The sequence below is a fragment of the Monodelphis domestica genome, chromosome 5 (genome assembly GCF_027887165.1).
Source record: "Monodelphis domestica isolate mMonDom1 chromosome 5, mMonDom1.pri, whole genome shotgun sequence".
Lineage (NCBI taxonomy): Eukaryota > Metazoa > Chordata > Mammalia > Didelphimorphia > Didelphidae > Monodelphis > Monodelphis domestica.
The window spans coordinates 162,144,653-162,167,425 of record NC_077231.1 but is presented as its reverse complement, the minus strand read 5'-3'; positions in this window follow the sequence as shown (position 1 = coordinate 162,167,425).

Below are 22,773 nucleotides of genomic sequence, written 5' to 3'. Positions count from 1 at the left end.
AACCTGATCACATAAAACTGCTGTGGAGACAGCGAAGATAAACTAAGAAGACAATGAAATAAAAAATAAATACATGGAAAACTAAAAAAAAAAAAAGTAAATCCCTTGAAGATCTCAAAAACAATTTTAAAAATAAACTTGAAGGAGGAGAAAAATTGGGGGGAAATAAGAGTGATACAAAAAAATCATGAAAAAAGAGTCAACAATTTGAGACACAAAAATATACTTTAAAAATAACAACTAATGGTCCAATGGTAAGGAACTCAAAACACTCTGAAGAGAACTTCTTTTTTTTTTTTAAATATATTTTATTTGATCATTTCCAAGCATTATTCGTTAAAGACATAGATCATTTTCTTTTCCTCCCCCCCACCCCCCATAGCCGACGCGTAAGTCCACTGGGCATTAGATGTTTTCTTGATTTGAACCCATTGCTTTGTTGATAGTATTTGCATTAGAGTGTTCATTTAAAGTCTATCCTCTGTCATGTCCCCTCAACCTCTGTATTCAGGCAGTTGCTTTTTCTCGGTGTTTCCACTCCCATAGTTTATCCTTTGCTTATGAATGGTGTTTTTTTTCTCCTGGATCCCTGAAAGTTGTTCAGGGACATTATACCGCCACTAATGGAGAAGTCCATTACGTTCGATGATACCACAGTGTATTAGTCTCTGTGTACAATGTTCTCCTGGTTCTGCTCCTCTCGCTCTGCATCACTTCCTGGACGTTGTTCCAGTCTCCATGGAACTTCTCCACTTTATTATTCCTTTGAGCACAATAGTATTCCATCACCAACATATACCACAGTTTGTTCAGCCATTCCCCAATTGATGGGCATCCCCTCGTTTTCCAGTTTTGGGCCACCACAAAGAGCGCAGCTATGAATATTTTTGTACAAGTCTTTGTGTCCATTATCTCTTTGGGGTACAGACCCAGCAGTGCTATGGCTGGGTCAAAGGGTAGATATTCTTTTGTCGCCCTTTGGGCATAGTTCCAAATTGCCCTCCAGAATGGTTGGATCAGTTCACAACTCCACCAGCAATGAATTAATGTCCCTACTTTGCCACATCCCCTCCAGCATTCATTACTTTCCTTTGCTGTTATGTTAGCCAATCTGCTAGGTGTGAGGTGATACCTCAGAGTTGTTTTGATTTGCATCTCTCTGATTATAAGAGATGTAGAACACTTCTTCATGTGCTTGTTAACTGAAGAGAACTTCTTAAAAATAGAATCTGACAATAGTAAAGGAGGTACAAAAGCTAACTGAAGAAAATAATGCATTAGAAATAAGAATTGTGCAAGTAGAAGCTAATGAATCCCTGAAGCATCAAGAAACAATAGAAATAAAAAAAATAAAAAATGAAGAATATATAAAATATCTAATTGTAAAAACAACTGGCCTGGAAAATAGATCCAGGAGAGAAGATTTAAGAATTATTGTTCTACTTGAGAACCATAATCAAATAAAACTTGCATGTTGGATTTCAAGAAATTATCAAGGAAAACTGCCTCAATAGCTTAGAACCAAAGGGTAAAATAGACATTGAAAGGAGACATCAAAGATATTCCCCCAAGTGAAAACTCCAAGGTATATTATACCTAAGTTCCAGAGTTCCCAGATCAAGGAAAAAAATACTGTATACAATTAAAAAAAACAATTTAAATATAACAGAGACATGGTCAGTATAACAAAAAAATTTTCAGCTTCCACATTAAAGAATTAGAGTGCTTGCAATATGATATTCTGAAGGGCAAAGGAGCTAGTATTACAATCAAGATTACCTACTCAATAAAAGTGAGTATTTCCTTTTAGAGGAAAAAATAGATTTAATGAAAATGAAGACTTTCAAGTGTTCATAATGAAAATACAATAGCTGAATAGAAAATTTGACTTTAAAATACAGGAATATAAAAAAGGTAAACATTCAAGAGAAATCACAAAGGACTTGATATTGCTAAGGATTTTGCACACTTATATAGGGAGATGATACTTGTAACCCCTATGAATTTAATCATTACTAGGAAAGTTTAAAGTAGTATATATAGGCAGGGGACATGGGTATGAGTTGAAAATAATGGGATGATATCCAAAAATCTAAAATTAAAAGGAAAGAAAGAGAAAGATATTAGGAGAGGGGAAGGGAGATGCATAATGGGATAAATTGTATAACAAAAGAGCTTTTTCATGGAAAGGAAGATGAGCAGGAATTATGAGCAATTCTAGAACCTTAATTTCATTGAAATTGACTCAAAGAGGGAATAACACACACACTCAGTTGGGCAGAGAAATCTATACTACCCCACAGGTAAAAGGAAAAGTAGAGGGGGAGAACAGAAAAAGTAGAAGTTTGATAGAAGAGAAAATAGATTGTAGGTAGCAGTGATAAAAAGCCAAAACACTTTTGAGGAGAGACAGGATAAAGGGAGAAAGAAAGATAAGCATAAATGGTGAGGAGGGAAGCAAGATAGAGGGAAATAAGCAGTAATCATAATTGTGAATGGGATAAATTTACCTACAAAATGGAAGTGTATAGTAGAATGGACTGAAAACTAGAATTCTAATTTTTTTTAAATAAGAAACACCTTGAAGCAGAGAGACATAAACAAAGTCAAAATTAGTGGCTGAAGAAGAATCTATTATACTTCAACTAAAGTTTAAAAAAAGGAGTAGCAGTAATATATCAGACAAAGCAAAAGTAAAAGGTGATCAGATTAAAAGAGATAAGGAATAAAATTGCATCTGGATAAAAGGTACCATAGACAATGAAGTAATATCAACATTAAACATATATATATACCAAATGATATAGCATCCAAATTCTTGAAGGAAAAGTTAAATGAGTTACAGAAATAGAATGTAAAAGCACAATAGTATAGGACCTCAGCTCTACCCTCTTAGAACTAGATAAATCTAAACCAAGAACAAACAAGAAAGAAGTTAACAATATTAATAAATTTTAGAAAAAATAGATATGATCAATCTCTAGAGAAAACTGAATGGGAACAGAAAGGAATATACCTTTTTCTCAGTGATATATGGCACCAAAAATAGAACATATATTAGGACATATAAACTTCACAACCAAATGCAGAAAAGCAGAAATATTAAATATATCCTTTTCAGATTATAATGAAATAAAAATGAATTTGATGATGAACCATGGAAACATAGAATAAAAATTAATTGGAAACTAAATGAACTAATACTAAAGAATGACTGAATCAAAGAATAAATTATAAAAGTAATCATTAATTTCTCTAAAGGGAATGACCACAAAGAAATGACATACCAAAATTACAAGAAGCAGCCAAAGCAGTATATACTGGGAAATTGATAGCTCTAAATTCTTACATCCATAAATAAAATAGAGACAGAGAAAACAACTGAATTAGGGACGCAACTAAAAAACTAGAAAAATAAATTAATAATCCCCAATTAAACACTAAATTAGAAATTATGAAAATTAAAAGAGATTAATAAAAAAGAAAACCATTGAACTAATAAATAAGCCATTTTAACTAGAAATATATAAAAGATTAATAAATTTGATTTTTAAAAAAGAAAAACAAATTTCCAGTGTCAAAAACAAAACGGGGAAATTCACCACCAGTGTAAATAAAATTATAGCAATTAATAGGAGAAATTTTGGCCAGTTATATACCAATTAATCCAATTATGTAATTGAAGTGGATGAATATTTACAAAAAATATATAAATTACCTAGATCAATAAAAGGGAAAATAGAATATTTAAATAATTCCACTTTAGCAAAAGGGAATAAGTCATTATGTAGCTCCTGCACTTATTGCAAACCATTTTTCCTCTTCCCTTCTCACACTCCCTAAGAAGTTCCAAGTGATTTCTACCAAATATTTATTTTATTTTTATTTTTTTCTACTATAGGAAAATTAATTCCAATATTCTAGTAAGCTAGTTGGGAAAATTAGCAAAGAAAGAGTCCTAAAAATTTCCTTTTATAACACAAATATGTTGCTAATGTTTAAACCAAGAAGAGCAAAAACAAAGAAAGAAAATTATAAGTCCATTTACCTAATTAATATGTTGCCAAAAAATTAAATAAAGTACTATCAAGGAGCCTATAGGAAAATATCACAAAGATCCTACATTATGACCAGGTGGAATTCATACAAGGAATTCAGGGCTGCTTTAACAGTAGGGAAATTATTAACATATTTGGCCATATCAGTAACAATACCAACAGAAATCATGTGATTATATCAATAGAAGTAGAAAAGGCTTTTGATAAACTAAAAAATCCATTCCTATTATTTAAAAAAACCTAATAGAGTATAAGAACAAATGGAACTTTCCTTAAAATGATAACTACTATCTATCTAAAACCATCAAGCAAGCATTTTTTTTTGTAATGGGGATGAGCTAGAAGTCTTCCAAATAAGATTAGGGGTGAAGAAAGCATCCCAATTATCACTACTAATATTCAATGCTGTAATAGAAAAGGCTAGCTATTGCAATAAGAAATAAATTATATTGAAGGAATTAGAATAGCAATAAAGAGACAAAACTATACTCTTTGCAGAAGATAGGAATATATATTGAAGAATCCAAGAGAATCCACTAAAAATCTAGTTGAAATAATTAACAACTTTAGCATAGTTACAGAATATAAAATAAACTCACATGAATCATCTGCATATCTACATATTACAAACAGAATTCAGAAGCAAAGATAGAAAAAGAAATTCCATTTAAAATAACTGTAGACAAAATAAAGCACTTCAGAGTCTACCTGTCATGACAAACCCAGGAACTATTTGAACATGATAATATAATGCTTTTCATATAAATAGAGAATAAGGGAGAGAATTTCAAATCAAATTCTATTTTTTAAAAATAACATTAAAAATGTTTTACATGGAGTTAGAGGAAAATTAAATGTCTGAGAAAAATACTGTGAGACGTTAAAAACTGCACTAAGACTTTTGGGACATGTCATAAATACCCTAGAGACATATTGCAAAAGCATATTCTTCTGCCCGAGTCTTTTCTTTGAAAATTCTCCATATCTTCATAAATTTATCATTGCTCAGGAATAGATTCCAGCTCAATAATTCATAAGATGAGACCTATGTTCAAGTCCTATTTTAGGACCTCTCAGAAGCACAGAAGCCTGGCTAGGTCATACAAAACTGGAAAAAAAAATTTTTTTTTACTCTAGGACTAGAAATGAACTGTATGTTTTTCCCCTTAGGACAAATTTTGTTAAGTTTAAAAAGATAACCACTGGGTCATTCCCCACCCCACCCCCCAGCAACTCATAAAAATTTTCTATTTCAACAAAAGAGCTAAAATCCTCCCCCCAAAGGAAATAGTCATATCCACAAAAAGTATAGATCTCTTAAATGTTAGAGTAATTTATCCATTTTGATTTTAAATTATAAATTTGATTATAAATATATGTAGATTATATATATTTAAATATATATTGATTATGGATTATAAAAATGATTATAAATATTGGGGAAAGGACAAGGGATAGGCTAGTCTGTATTATCTTTGGAAGGTCCATGTTGAATTGTACAAAAAATTCTAGGTTTGGAGGCAGAAAATCTTTGATTTTATTGTGTATGTACATGTTTCTTTCCCCAAGACATACTCAACTCTTTGACAGCAGGGACTGACATTTTTGCCTTCTTGGAGCACCCAACACCATGGTTGTGGTATGGCAAGTATGCTGAAAAAATGCTTGATTTGTCTCTCCATAGTATCTATGAGCCATCCATCTCCTTACCTACCACTTCTTTATATGTTCTGGTTTATCTAAAATTTTTTATTTCATTTATTTTAAGAGTATCAATATAAGTGTGTTTCTTAATAATAGTTTACCTATAATAATTACACATTTAAGTATTCATACTCAGCAAAGTAATTTCAACAAATAACCTTCAGTCCCATTAAAATCATAAGGCCATATAGGAGCTTAAAGCTAGAATCCTTTATAACTATTGGTTCCAGGACCAAATCAACAATTAATTCCAGGCTAAGACTGATCCAAGTCACTTGGATCTATTGCTCCTTTTTCTCTAAATAAGAAGTGAGGTTTCTTAACAAAGACATTCAATATGTTGGATAAATTTATGAGAGGACAGATACAATATTTTCCTTTTTCTTTTTGTATGTAATTTTATTGAAGAAAAATAAATCAAATACTAGCAGTCATTAATTGATCACTCATCCATTGACAATGTACATCATTTGTTCAGTGATGTTTTAAACCATATACTGGAAGATAGGTTTCCTGTTATCTCCCCAATTAGAATGTGACTGCCTTAAGAGCAAGGATGATGTTTTTGCTTCCTTTGAATTCCCAACACTTGACACAATGCCAGGTACATAGTAAGAACTTAACAAATGTTTCCTGAAAGCAGAACTGATGGGCTGCTCAGACTAGATAGACATGAACACATTGTTGGAAGGGACTTCTAATTTACTGAGATAAGAGATTCATTGGAGTAAGAAGAGGAAAGTGTCAATTTGATTATAGAAAGGAGTAAAGGGAAGGTTCCCAAACATGTTAGTGTGTAGTAGTTGAAATAAATCCAGTTTGGTCACATCTAGGCAATACAGCACTCACAGACCACTAAACCAAGGTAAGGAATAGGTAGTTCCTACTGATATATCCTTTCTAGGAATATCCTTTTATACTATACATATCTTGTGTAACTATTAATATGTAACTTTTAGAGAAAACCCCTCAACCCTGCCTTATCCTTGTTCTATGATTTGGTCACGTATGAGTCTGGACATGAATCAAAAACTATCTTTGTGACTCTTCTTTGTGTGTGTGTGTGTGTGTGTGTGTGTAAGAAAGAGTACTTCATTTTCTAGAAAAGAAAGAAGAGGTTGGAAGATGTCAAACAAGTAGTACTAGAAAAAGAAAATTTTAAACCTAGTTTCCTATTTGTAGTTTCTGATTACAGGGATTAAAAAGTCAAGATAAAAAAACATAATTCTTATTCTTATTTGTATGATTATTTTTTCTAATGAAACATTTTTGAATTTTTATAATATAAGTATCCCTTTCACATTGTGGGGGTTTGGAGGTACCGCAGTGATCTGGAAAATCTACATAAATTTTTTGGCCCTCCCTCCATATTAGAGAAGTCTGATTTTTTTCTTTTTCTTTAATATTGTGTTTAGAGTACCTTATATGCATTTGTGTTCCTGAACCTTTTTAACATATGCTAGCCTTCCCATGTTATCTGTGGTCCATAAAACTCCTAAAATTTTTTTATTTAAATTTTTTTTTGCTGAACTGTGAAATATTGAAACTGCAATGGGGAAAAGTCCAATGTGGAAGGGATAGTGAAATAACAAGAGACAGACACCACAATAAAATGCTATTTCAGTGAACAGACCAATTAATATCTCAATACCAAAAACAATCTGTTCCAATATTGAAAGACATGTGATTCAAATCTCAACTATAATTCACCAAGTAGAAGAACACTAAGTGATGTATTGGATACAGTTAATGTTAGTTCATTACGTTTAACACTGGAAAGCTGCTAATATCTGTGAATTCTAAACTTTCCTTTTCTTTCTTTCATGCATAAGGGGAAAAAATCACGGTTTCTCTCTGTATTTCCTGAAGGGAATGCAAGCCATCCCCCAGATTTACTTGTTAGAATTACTACATCCCTTCAAAGCTTAGGTCAAGCTCCATAATCCAGATGAAGAACCACATTTCTCTAAGATCCACTTGAAGGAACTAAAGATGTTTGAGGAAAACAATAATGACTGTCTTCAGGCTATTAAAGGGCTGTCATGTTCAAGACACATTAGATGTTCTCCACACCTCAGAGAGAAGAGTAAGGTACAAAAGATGGAAGTTGAATAGATATATCGATAATAAATAATATTGATGTAGTGACCACTAGATATTTAACACAGGTATATCTTTTAAAGATCATATTTGGCCATTATTATCTCCATTTTACAAAGAGGAAAATAGAGCTCACAGTGGTGAGATCATACACACACAGTCACAAAGTTTATGTCAGCAGCAGCATTAAATCAAAGGTTTCCTGAAGCCATTTCCATGAGGCTATGAAATGGATTGCCTTTAAAGATGACAAAATCCCTCTCAGGTTAAGATTTCAAATAAAGGCTAGATGAGCATTCTCACTGATTTTGTAGAAAGCCTTTAAAATCCATTATAATTGGAAGTAAATGCCATTTCTGGCAAATTTAAATTCTGAAAATCTGTGATTCATTTGCTTTTATTCTTTCTTTTTTTCTCCCTATCAGCCCCGGATCATCTTTTCTTCATTCTGACATATCTTAATGGAATAGTGTTTTTTTTTTTAATATAGACAAGACCAAGGACCTGCACAAACATCTTTAATGGCTCCTTGTTGACACTAAGATAAAATACAAAACTCTTAACTTAGATTCACAAAAATTATTGGGTAATCTACTAAATGTAGATCATATACCACAATTACGAGTTGGGGATAAATTTTTGCTCAACTGGCATAAAGAAATTTTTTAAAAAAGTAAAATTGGTTAATTTTTATATCAATTTGAAGTTTTCACACATGAACATAATGCCAGCAGGATAAAAGGAGAAGTGGCTGAATAGGGAAAAACATTTGTAAAAACTATGTCTAATAAGGAACTGATATACAAGATATGGTACAGACACCTTAACAGAATTATATAATGCCAATATAATCAGAGGTTATGTGGCTTGCACAGGATCACACAGTTAAGAAATGTCTGAGCAACATTTGAACTCAGATCTTCCATACTCTAGGCCTAGATTTCTATCCACTGGGCCACCTATCTAAAATATACTTTAAATGTACTTGCTGTATCTGCTATATTTTATATGTACTTAGTATTTGCTTGTTAGTATGCATGTCGTATGCCCCCCATTCAAGTAGAATATCATATTCTTAAAGTTAGAGATTAATTTTGTGTATTCTTCAATATCTAGATCAATGCATACAGAATGCATTGAGTCAATGCTTATTTAACCAAATTGATTTGAAATGGTATGTAGACATTAGCAAACCATTGCTTCTAGTAAATCACCAAGAAATGTCAGTTATGAGATGTAATGTTCTGAATAGTGGAAGTCAACAAAGATTTTTATAAATATGAAATGACATCCAGTATATTAGTTTTGGGACTTTATTTGTTTCAAAATGAGAAATAAAAAGGTTGGGGTTTTTTTTTTCAGTATGAGGAAGATAACCAAACCTTTGGTCAATTCAGTTCGTTTAAACTAGTTGTCAGGGTCAATAGATTTTTGTGAAAATATCTGGTGGATGACTAGAAATTATAAAAGCCATGATACCACAAGTTTGAGAATGAGGCTTTTATTCTTGAAAAATTACAAGGCACTTTTGGAAGTAATGACTTGGAAAATAACTAGACTGTCCATGTAGGTAGACATAATAGTTATTGTGAATTCAGTAATAAAACTCTGTGCACAAACTTTGATTTAGCTCTTTGAAAAATATTCTCCTGATTGTACAATGGTCATAATTCCCATGCCACAAAATCTTTAATTTTTCAGCTAATATCTTCTTGGGTATACAGTACCTTCTATATTTTCACCCAGGCAATGCATAGTAAAATAAATGAATGAGTAAAAGAGCACTTATTAAACATTTACTTTGTGCAAAACACTGTTTCAAGGACTGGGGATACAAATAGGAAAGACTATCCAAGCTCTTAAAGACTTCACATTCTAATGAAGAAAACAACTCAGATGGAAGCTTTGTGTCAGATGGAAAGGTCCCATGAGGCTTAGGATACAGTAGCCAAGCAAATGGCAAGAACTCTGCCTTAATGTCTTTTTTGCTAATAAAATTATATTATCTTTGGATACTGAGCAATTTGTCAGTGGCAAGGATTTTTGCAGCAAGACTTTTCTTTTCTGGGTCTTTAGTAGCAATGATTTTAGCACCTATAAGAGTTGCATCTTCACAGGTATTGCTTCCCAGGATGATGTTTGAGGGAGCTGGGTTGGAAACTTTGCTATTCCCAAGGGTCATGGGTGCAAACTTGACTCCTTTTTCCATCATGGTCAATTAAGGAGGAAATGAAACCCAAAAGTCACATATATATATATATGGTATTGTGTATATATGTATTATATATATCCAATATATGTAATATATCATATATTGCATAATTACATATAAATATATAAAATTAAATATTATATATTACATAATATGTATTTTACAAAAGGCTGTCAGCAGAACTGATACCAAGTATTATATTATCTATTATGAGAATAAATAATCCTTACTTCTGAGTTAGTAAATCTTGGAATTGTTAATTGGTGCCTGATAGGATCTAGGGGTAAATTGACCCTCACTTATTAAACTAAAAAACTTTTGATCAAAAGTGTTGAACACAGGTATTTTAAAAGGTTATTAAGTTTAAGTTTTGAGGAATTTATGACAATAAAACATACAAATTGTAATAGTGAGAGGGGGGGACTTGAAAGATGAAGGGACCAGATAGCAGCTGGTTTCAGGACTTAGTTATGTGTAACACCTTCTTTTTCCTCCACTAAGCTGGGCAGATATAATGGAGTCAGTCAGTTCAGACCAGAGAGTAAGTCTACCCCTCACAGCCTCCTTCTTTTAATAAATTAAAATCCTCCCTCCTATTACATAGACTTTGAGACAGTTCTGTTGTAATTTAAAAATTACCTAATTTATTCTCTTGAAAGGAAGGGAGAGGGTAAAGGGAAAATAGGGAGATCCCTGCTAACTATTTCCTATGGCCACTTTTGATGGTGGAATCAAAACCTATCTTCAAGGAATATAGCTTTGAGTTCCCCTAAGGGAAATGTAATCAAAAATTGTCTTTAGTTTAGGGCAAGAAACTTTCATTTAGCTCAGCCAGGCAAAAAGGGTTTGAGAAGAGTATCTCTCTCATCCAGCTCTTTCCCAGTCTTAGATAAAAAGACTGGCCAGAAAATTTCTCTCTGGCCCACAGTTTTCCTTTTGAATCTTCAGGGAACTCTCCCATCCCCCACGAGTCCTGAATGTTCTATTTGCCCCTCCAGAACCATTTTCTTCAACTTGCAGGTTTCCCTTGTTTTTGGCAAATTTTGTATTCACTACACAATATCAAGCCTGGGGATAAAGTGAATATGAAGAATTTTGATAGAGAAACATCTACAGAGCCTAGATGGAATGACCCTCTAGAAATAGTTTTGACTACTCCTACTTCCATCAAAGTTTCTGGAAAGGATCAGTGGTATCATGCCTCACATATTAGAAGATAGTTTTTGAGGGGATGTCACATGTAGTTAAGAAATTTTTTCAGAAAAAAATTTCCCCAAATACAATACAATCTCTATTTCAGAACTTAGGGACATAGCAACTTATCATTATGAGAATCATAAAGAGCAGGAAAGGGAGAAAGATGAACTCAAACAAAAATTACAGAATACAGAAGAATCCTTGAAACCAAAGGAAATTAAAGAAATTAAAAGCTTAAACATGATTAAAACATACTCTAGACCTTCTTACCAAAATCAAAAGGGTCAGAGAGAAACAAGTAAATGCTTCTTATGCAACCAGGTTGGTCACATTATCAGGGATTGCTATCTTAAGAAAAAATATGAACAGGGCAATAATAGGACCACAAGAAACCATGCAAATAATCAGAGTAAAACTTAGAGATTTTTCTGGTCAGTCTTCTTAAAGTGTTGAATACAGGTATTTTAAAAGACTATTAAGTTTAATTTTTGAGGATTTTTTTACAATAAAACATACAAATCTATCATATGATAATTATATTTAATAAGGCAATACTGTGCACTTTTCTTCAACTTTCTTTTTCTGGCACTCATATTGGGAGAAGCAGTTGTGTTTCTCTTCTTTGAGGGTCTTTCCTCAATCTTCAGAAGCAGGATGACTTTCTCAGGGTAAATCTAGCAGAGACCACTGATCTTTATATTAATTTGATTTAAAGCTACCTATAACTATTTTTTTTTGCAATTCTTGCTTATTTTTATCATAATTAGTTCTATTGTAGACAGATTGAGTTTTAGATGTCAAAAGGTTATATATATATATATATATATATATATATATATATATATATATATATAATATGGGGTTTTTTTTGGAATGTCTAAAACATAAATGATATGAGTTACCATCTTTCTTCCAATCTAATCAAGATCTAAAGAATGATCATAACTCACATTTATATAGTTCTTAATATTTTTAGGCACTGTGCTAAGCACCTTACAAATATTATCTCATTTGATCTTGTAAGGTCTATTATCATACTCATTTTACAGTTGAGGAAACTGGAGCAAACAAAGGTTAAATGATTTAGCCAAAGTCCCACAGTGTCTGTGGTCATATTTGACATCATGTCTTTCTGATTTGAGCTCAAATGATAGCACTTTATCCACCATATTATTCCCTTGTTCAATAAATCACATGGGGCTCCTTATAAACTTCAGAATTAAATATAAACTTTTCTGTTTTGACTTTAAAACCCTTCACAAATTAGTTGACATCGGTCATTTTGAGAAAAATGTATAATTCTAGAAAAAAAAATGAAGCTGAGAAAGAAGTGAAGAGGTTACAATCCAGATTGATGAATTTTAAAGCTCAAGATTACATTGTGGGTGAGGCTTAAACCAAAGATTTGATCATAAATGGTGAGAGCAATATTTTCTAAGATGATTTTGATCAGGGAAAGCTTTTTTCCTGAGGCTCTAACTCATACAGATGATGCCAGTTATTTTTCTTAAGATACTGAGAATTCCCTCAACTTAGAGAACGGGCTCCAATTATTGACATTGTTTCCTATTCTTGTGATGACAGAAGAGAAATTCCAGTACTCTTTCTCAGGCTCTCACCAGGAACTAATATGAACTGATAGCAAAGCTGAGCTTAGCTGAATTAATGTGATGTCCTCACTGGATATCCTTCTTGAAAGTCTTTCCTCTGCTGTTGCTAAGGAAACTCAGATGCAATTACCTAGAAGTAGTTCTTTCCCCTACCTCATATCTAAACTACCAGAGGACCAACCTAAGCTAGGTCCAGTGGATAATATCCTCCAACTCAGTAATCAAGATGTAATGAAAATGAAGATCATCAGAGTTAAAAGCATTGATGAACTAAGAAGCCAGTCTCTAAGGGGACATTGGCATCTATTTTGATGTACCTGAATATGAAGTCAGAAGTTGTGGTGAGAAAAAGTATTGATATATATAAAATTAGTTGACCTCTAAAGGTCCCTTTCAGCCTAAGAGGTATGATTCTGTAACTAGGGGACACCATGGTTCAATAGAAAAAATAAATAAAATTGAATTTTTAAAATATCTAGATTCAAATCCTACTAATTGTGGAACATCAGGGAAGTAACTTAACTTCTTTAACCTCAATTTCTTAAACTGTAAAATGAGACAATTTGGTCTTAATGGATAGAGTAGTAAACCCAGAGTCAGGAAGATTTAAGTTTAATAGGCAGGCAAGTCATTTAACTTCCACCAACCCAAGTTTCCTCATTTATAAAATAGAGATAGTATTATCACTTATCTCCTAGGGCTTTTGTAAGGGTAAAAAGAAAATCATATTTGTAAGGCATTTTATAGAACCTTAAGTACTAAATAAATGTATGTTATTATTATTAATTATTGCCTTCTACCTCTGTAACCACAATCCTGTTACTAATGGAAGAAAGAAAAAGAGCAGTCAGTGCAGAGTAAGCCAATTAGCTTTAAAATCATTATATCTGTTTACATTTCAGTAAAACAGCCCTTTATATATTTTGACAAGCAACATCATTAATCTTCAAGGTCTTTGAAAAACGGAACAATTTATGAGCATCATTTTATAATTGGAGAGCATTGCCCTATGAATTGCTGAGTATCACAACTTTGGTGGTCAAATTATAGTGAGTTTTTGAGGGAAAGAAGAAATGGGTATGTTTAGGAGATTATTTAAAACCAGTGGTTGCAATTCCATGAAAAATAAACAATATTATAAGTATTATAACTATTTAGCTGCAAAAAACTTTTCTGAAAAAAATGCTCCCTGGAAATGAATATGGAGTATGATAACTTGAGATACCAGACCCAAGGAATGACTGGTATGAACATCTGATCATTTAACTTCTGTTAATGATAAAGATGAAATGGAAGCTGAAGGCAGTAGCCAAGGTACTTGGGGAACAAGTTTGCAAAGTGACAGGGAAGTCATAGGGGTCTAAAAACTTTCTTGTGCCTTAAAAAGTGACCTCAAAGATTCAGCATCTGGAGTACAAAGTTTAAGGTCTAGTCAAAAATCAAAGAGACCTATTTGTTGATATGCGAGCTTAGGAAAGGAATGCATTTCTCTAAATAGACTGACATGACCAAAACTTTAATCCAAAATCAGCATAGAACTAAGAATGATGAGTCATACACAGAGCTGGTATTAGAAAAAGCCGTAACCACTTACCCTCATAATATTCGGCACTATTATTTTTAGAGGACTGTGCTAGGAGCTAAGGATAACTGAAAGAACAATGAAGACATACCATCTACCTTTCTGCAACTAACAATAATCTAAAAGAAGAACATATCACGTATAAGAATAATGATAATGCAAATTAATACAAGTAAAGAGCACAAGAAACACAAACCAAATACTAAGGACTTCTTATGCTCCAATGATCCTTTGCTGTTCCTCCTTTCAAAGGAAAAAAATAAGGATCCTCTTATTAGTGGGTTTTTTCCTGCTTTTTTTTTTTTGGCTTTCCAAGGTGCCAAGGCAACAGTTTGAGCTCATTATTTCTCACATCGATGACAAGAAGATTAAAGGTAGCAGACCGTATGTTTTAACAAACAGTGACCTTCTTGAAACAATGTTCATGATTTTGTCAAGCCCTTTATTGATTCCACAGTGGGAATTTTAGACCAGGTAGGAGGAGAGAAAATAATATATCAGGGAAGTTAAGTCTTTGAAGAAGAAGAGTAGGGTCCTTTGGTAACCTTTACTTCATACCATATATGTAGTTTCTATACTCATTGTTTCTTTATAAAAACTGGTTTGGTCTTTTTTTCCAATATCTTCTCTTATTGCTATAGCTAGCATTTCTAGTGTATTATTAAATAGTAATGGTGATAATTGTCATCCTTATTTCACTCCTAATTTTATTGGGTAGCCTTCTATTTTACTGCTATTACCTTTAATGTTTGCTGATGGCTTTAGATAGATGCTATTTTGTGTAATGTTTCATTCAGTCCAATATTCTTTAAACATTTTCATCAGGAATGAGTGTTGTGTTTTGTCAAAAGCTTTTTTTGCATCTATTGAAATAATCATTTAGCTTCTGTCATTTTTGTTACTGAATCAGTAAACATTAAACTTCCCTGAATTCTGGTATAAAAATGACCTGATCATAATAAATGATCCTTGTAATATATTGCTGTAATCTTCTTGCTAGTGTCAATGTGGAAATCTAAAGATCCCCAGTTTATTTAGTTGGGAGGTAGAAACCCCAGGTTTTAACCTTGTCACAGGTGAGTTTTCCCCCTGAGGGAAGATCCTACTTCACCAGATGATAGACAATCCACTTCAGGTGGGAGATAAACCCAATCAAAAGTAGAGTGACTCTTTGATGCTATCCGCAGCACATGAGTCTCTCAAGCTGAAGGTCTCAAGTTCAATCCTCAGGAGGGTGTGATATACTGGGAAAGGCTTCTAGAGACGAAGAGTCACTTCAGATTGGGTTTATCTCCCACCTGAAGTGGATTGTCTATCATCTGGTGAAGTAGGACCTTCCCTCAGGGGGAAAACTCACCTGTGACAAGGTCAAAACCTGGGGTTACTACCTCCCAACTAAATAAACTGGGGATTTCTAGATTTCCACATTGACATTAGTAATTTGTTTAAAAAATTTTACATCAAAATTCATTACAGATATTTGTCTATAGTTTTCTTTCTCTGTTTTTGTTCATCCTCTTTTAGACATCAAGCACTATATTTGAAAAAGGAATTTGATAGTTTTCCTTCCTCAGCTATTTTTCTGGAATATGTTTATGTAATACTGGAATTATTTTTTATTAGGTAATTTATTGATGGATTGTTCAATTTCTTTTTTCTGAAATAGGATCAATTTCCTTTTCTGTTAATCTGGGTAAATAATATTTCCTTAAATGTTATTTAGATTTAAATTTTATTTGGATTATCTGACTACATATATTTGGGGAAAATAACTTAATAATTGCTCTAATTTCCTATTCATTGGTCTTAATCTCACCCTTTTCATTTTTAATACTGGCATTTTGGTTTTCTTCTTTTTTTGATCAAATTAATCAATGGTTTATCTTATTTTTTTCATAAAAAATAACTCCTTGTCTTATTTATTAGTTCAGTGGTTTTTTCTCACTTTTTTAATTTATTTAATCTTTCCTTTGATTTTTAGTATTTTATTTTGGTGATTAATTGGGAGGGGTTTAATTTGTCCTTTTTCTAGTTTTTTTTTTAATTACATGCCTAATTCATTGGTCTGTTTTATTTATGTAATCATTTAGAGATATAAATTGTCTCCTAAGTACTACTTTGGCTACATACCAAAAATTTTGGTAGATTTTCTCTTTGTTGGTTAATGACAATTGTTAATTATTTGAATCAGTCTTCTTTTAAAATATAATTCGTGTGAAAATGTTATTCATTTATAGTGAAACTATTGATTAATCCATTGTATACCCCTTAAATTAGTTTCCACTTATTATGAATGTACTTGGCATTCCTTCATCTGAAAGCTCATTGTGGAATAGAATATAAATTATTTGAAGGCAGAAACTGAACAGTTTTTGTCTTTGTATCACCAGAAATTAACAAAATACATGCATATTGTGGATGCTTAACAAATGCTCCTTTAATTACCCTGAATTACAATCTTACAAACTACTAAGAGGTTAACTAATTTGTCCCCATCACACAGATACTCGTTTTTCAGAGACAGAATTTGAACCCAAATCTTCCTAACTTTGAGGCTACTTTCTAGCCATCATACCACCTTCATTCTCTTTATGTAATAGTACAGTATTAGGGTGCAGAGTTAAGAAGTCTTAAAAAGAGTCACAGATTGCACATGAAAATGTCATACATGAAAAGGATGTATGTGTACAAAAATATTTTAAGTTCTTTTTGTGGTGTCTTCTCAGTGAAGGGGGAAAGGAAAGAGAAGAAGAGAATCCAGGACACAACATTTAAAATTTTAAAAAATATCAAAATTCTATGTAATAATGAAAAAATAAAATATCACATTATAAAATAATAAAAGAAAATCTCACACATGACTTGTCAACTTAGTCCTGAATATTACTGACATTTTAGCTTGGTTTTTAGCATACTTATCTATATGTTTGGAGATCTAATGTACTATTCTCAGTGGTTCCCTTCCTCTTTGAAATAGTTTCTCACTAGCCCATTTTTATTTATACTATTCATTTATATCTATGTGCAAAAGACATCTCATGTTAGAATTCTTTTAAATAAAATCCTCCCTTTTAACCTAATATTTCAAATAGCGGTTTTTGTCTAAAATACAGTTCTGTAAAAAAGTTACATCAAGGGTTTATAGATTTTACTTTCCAAAAAAATATTTTAAATATGCTTTAAAATAGTATGATTTCACTCAGTGGAATTGCACGTCAGCTACAGGAAAGGATGGAGGGGAGGGGAAAGAAAGAATATGATTCTTATAACCAAGGAAAAATGTTCTAAATTAACTAATTAAATAAAATTTTCAAAAAAAATTAATATGATTTAAATTCCTATCAGAAGATACATTTGGCAATGAGGCAGCAGGACATATATTGGCAATATATGAAGAATTTTAAAATTTATATGGTATGTTTTCAATTTGTAAAATGTTTTCTCGCTCTACAATGATTTTGCTTTTTAAGTGTTCATTCAAACCACAAGCTGAATTGTGATTAGATCCATTTAGCAGATTGCTGGAGTTGGTGTCAAAGGATCTGAATTTGAATTGAATCCAATCTCTGCTACATATTGAAGCACTTAATCTATCTGCCCCAAAGTTTCTCTATCAGTAAAGTGATAGAGTTGGATTAAATGGTCTCTAAGGTCCTTTCCAGATCTAAATCTAAGATCTTATGAAAGCATCTTGATAATTTAAGTGATTCAATAATTGTTAACTTGTTTTTATGAATCACTCACCTATCTTGTCATCTAAGTTACTTTCGTTTTCCCACAAAATCTCAGATTTATTTACTTTAAATGCTAATCTCATCCTAGAAATATAATCTAATTCAATTAAATATTTATTAAGTCCTTACTATGTGCAAGATATAAGGATATACAAAAAATATAACTTTGATTTTTAAAATGTTTACACTAATGTATTTCTTTATCTTTATTTGGATTTCTACTATTTAACTTTCATATTTAACCAGTATACTCCTACTCCATGTTCATTGATTTGAAATATATATATATGTGTGTATATATATAAAATTTGAAAATATATAAATATAAAAAAGCAGAATAAGAGAAAACAGAAAGATACTTTGCACATTATTAAATATTAGACATTAAACGGAAAAGAATACTTCCACCTCAAAGATATCCTAAGTAGAGCAGACTATATTCAAGAGCGGAAAGAGGAAGGACTTTAAAGAAAAAAGACCAAGATTTGAATTCTGACTGTGTGACTTACTAAATTATATGACTGTGGGCAAAATATTGAGTTGCACTGGATTAGGATATAGAATACTATAATCTTAAAATGAATAATGAAAGAAAATCACATAGTTTGAGAAGGCATGTAGGGATTGTGATATGTACCAACATCAATGAAATCCCAGCTCTAAGTATTTAAAACAAGTGGAAATGTAATATTCAGACCCATTTAGGAAATATAAAGAGAGCATTCAACTAAAAAAAGTGTTCATTAGTTTTTGAAAAACATTAATTAATTTTGTACAGCCACATAAAGGAAAATAAGCAAGTGTTTAAAAAATGTTTGGTCAATGAAATTCAAACAATAAATCAATCAATAAGTATTTAATAATGTTAATATAAATATCATTTATAATGTAAATAATTAAGCATCTACTAAATGCTAAGTCCTCTATTAAATAATGTGGATACATATAAAAACAAAAGACAGTCACTGCCCCCAAGAAGCTCACAATCTGCTAAACTGAATCACATTGAATGAGTCTTAAAAACTGAGGATGATCTAGCATATTGTTCAGTTGTGTGTTCATGTGTGTTCATGACCTCATTTGGAATTCTCTTGACAAAGATACTGAAGTGGTCTGCCTCTTCCTTTTCCAAATCATTTTAAAGATAAAGAAACGGAGGCAAACAGGGTCAAGTGTCTTTTCCTGGGAAATATAGCTCCTATATCACCCACTTACTTGCAAAGCACTAAAAACCTTAGAAACAAATATAGAAAAGCAAACATATTAAATGTATCCTTTATTAATCATAATGCAATAAAAGTTACCATCCTAAAGACCCATTGAAGAAAGAATTCACTTAAATGTAAATAATAATTGAATTCTAAAAAATTAGTGGTTCAAAGAAAAAATCATAGAAATGATTGATACTTTCATCAATGGAAATTACAATAATTAAAAAATAAAATGAGTTTGGAATGGAGCCAAAGAAATCCTTGGGGGAAAATTTATATCATTAAATATTTTATTCAACAAAAGAAATTAATAACAGATCATGAAATGGAGATTTAAATTAAAAAAAAAACTAAGAATGCAATAAATAAAAAAACCTCAACTAAATTTGAAGACAATGAAAATGAAATAATACATGAACAAAATTGAAAGGAAAAAAGCCATTGAATTGATAAATACAACTAGAAACTAGTTTAAGCAAAAATATAATTCATTAATCTAATTTTCAAAATAAAAAGTAATATTGTAATATAGAAATGAAAAATAATTCACGACAAATATGATAAAATTAATAAAAATATTTTCCCAATTATATGCCAATGAAATTAACACAAATGAAATGGATAAAAATCTAAAATATATATGTCTAGGTTAGAGGAATAAGACATGGAGAATTTAAAAAATCTAATATCAGAAAAATAAATTGACCAAGTCATAAGTATACTTCTGAATGGAGAAAAAAAAAACAAATGCAACCCAAGAACCAGATAGATTTATGGAGGAATTCCATCAAACATTTGAAGACCAATATCACATACACAATAAAACAGAGAAAAATAGCAATTAACTCAGACATTCCAAATCTAAGAAAAGAGTCATAGTTCCAAATGTTTTTACATAAATGCAGAAAACTGACACAAAACAGGAGGAGCTAGAGGTCATAATGAACTAGAAATCATAGTGGAAAAAAGCAAATCAGATTTCAGAACTATCATTTAGAATTGATGAGATGAGAATCATTACTTCCATGTGTCTGTATGGAGAAACCTCTATTAAAGAATAGAGAATATGTATGGTGGAGGGGAACAGGGTAGGATAGATGGTGTACTCCTATGAGAAAATCACAGAAATAGAACATTATTCTAGGCAGCATTTAAGTGAAGCTCACTGTATGCTACAGACCACCATGACTGAAAGGGAAAAGGAGTTCTGTTAGGAAATTGGTCCCAAGCATGACATAAAAGTATGGTTGGAGAAATAATTAAATATTCAGTGAATCTAGGTCCTTGTTTCTTTCTTCTTGTAGTTAAGTATTCCTAATATGGAGATGTAAATATTGTGAACAGTTTGAAATATTTTGGCATCATTTGTTTCCTAATCTCAAATCATATTTTCAAAAATTTTGCTATATTCCACACATCTATTATAGAATTTGGCTATCTTTCTATTTTCTTCAACAAATGTTACAGAATTCATAGGCTTCAATTATCCTTATAGAGGTCTTTTTTGTCTTATACCATTCAAATTCTAATTTTCGGATTTTAATTTTAACATATTATCAATATTTGATTCTGTTTCCTAACAGTATATCAACTCACTAGTGCAGTGCAGACAATATTTATTTCCAAAGAGAGATTGCTATGAAGGGATGGCAGTTAGAAGAGTAAAACTAATGCCAGAAAGAGTTTAGGAAAAACCAAGATATGCAGCCTCCATTTTTCTTTAATTTCTTGGACACCACACTATGGGTGGCTCAGACACATAGCAAGATCCATTCTGATCAAAGGTCCAAAACCCACTATGGGCTCATATTTAAAAGTGCTGATATGGCACTAATAATCAAAAGTTTCATCACCCATGAGGTAAGGGAATGGGGCAAAACCATGATATGTGTCATCAAATAAAAACATTTGGGATGGGAGAGGTAATAATTCTTGTGAGCTAATTGAGTATTGGCAGATTTGCACTATGGAGACTGGAGTTGTACCATCCTAAGCTGATTTCTGATTTCACCATCTCACAACTGATCATTGGAAAATAACCTCAGAGTAAAAACAGTTACATTAATATTTATCCAAAGCCTAGTAATTGTTGTTCTTAGCAGAAGTTCTTCTCTAGACTAGGAAAGAGTAATAGATAACATAGCAAGTTTTATATTTTTTCATGGATTAGAAAAGCCAAAAAATTCATGACTATGAGACCATTCTAGTGGTTGAGTAACTCTGGATTTAGCTTGGCTGCTTCTTGGACAGTAGACTTCATCTGTCTCTGATGGAGATTAGATGTACGTGAATAAGTATAGCCTAAAGTAGAATATAAATTGACATAAGAAAATATTCAGAAGATAAGGAAGTGGTATTTGAATTAAGTCTTCATGGATGTATAGAATACATAACAATATACATAACATTATGTATGTGATGCATAATAATGATAAATATAAACTGAAATCAACATTCCAAGTGTACAAGGGCATAAGGGCAAGAAAGCACAGGAATATTTACAAGATCATAAGTAGTATAATTTATCTATAGTGCAGAATATTTGAAGGAAATAAAGGAGAGATAAGACAGATATGCACAAGTCATATTCTGGAGAATCTTGAATGCCTGACAAAAACTCATTTGAAGAATGACAAAATTTCAGATTTGGAAGGGACCTCCAGTAATTTATTTCAATTCATATATGATGAGGAAACTCTATATGTAACATAGCCACATAGGCTGGTTTAAAATCTTTTCCTCTAGGATGCTCTTCCCCTGGGCTGGAAAGTTGTCTTCTCACTGTGGCATGTTTGACTACTGGGATCTTGTTGTCTCGAAAATTATGTGTTATACATCATCTACTTGATGATCCCTAGTCATAGGGTATCTACTGCTTTCTTGGTCAGTCAATTTCACTTTTTATCTTTAAATGGATTAATATGGGTTTTTTTTTGTTATATCTCTCTTCCTCCCCTCTCCATACTAGGAAAGGCATCATTTGACAAAATATATGTATATATAAAACTATGTCATATGTTTCTGTTTATCATTTTTTTCTCTGGAGGTATACATGCATAACTTATTCTCCAAATGATATTTTGTTGTATAAAATGTTCTCTTAGTTCTGCTTGTTTCACACTTCATAATTTCATGTCTTTCCATTTTTTAATTAACCATTTATTAAGGTATAATCATATGCTATAATATGTTTAGTCATTCCCTAATTGATGGACATCTCTTCGATTTCTAGTTCTTGCTACCACAAAAAGAGCTGCTAGAAATATTTTAGTACATAAAGGTTATTTTCCTTTTCCCCTTATCACGTTAGGGAACAAATCCATAGAACAATACCACAAATAGTGGTATTGATGAGTCAAAAACAA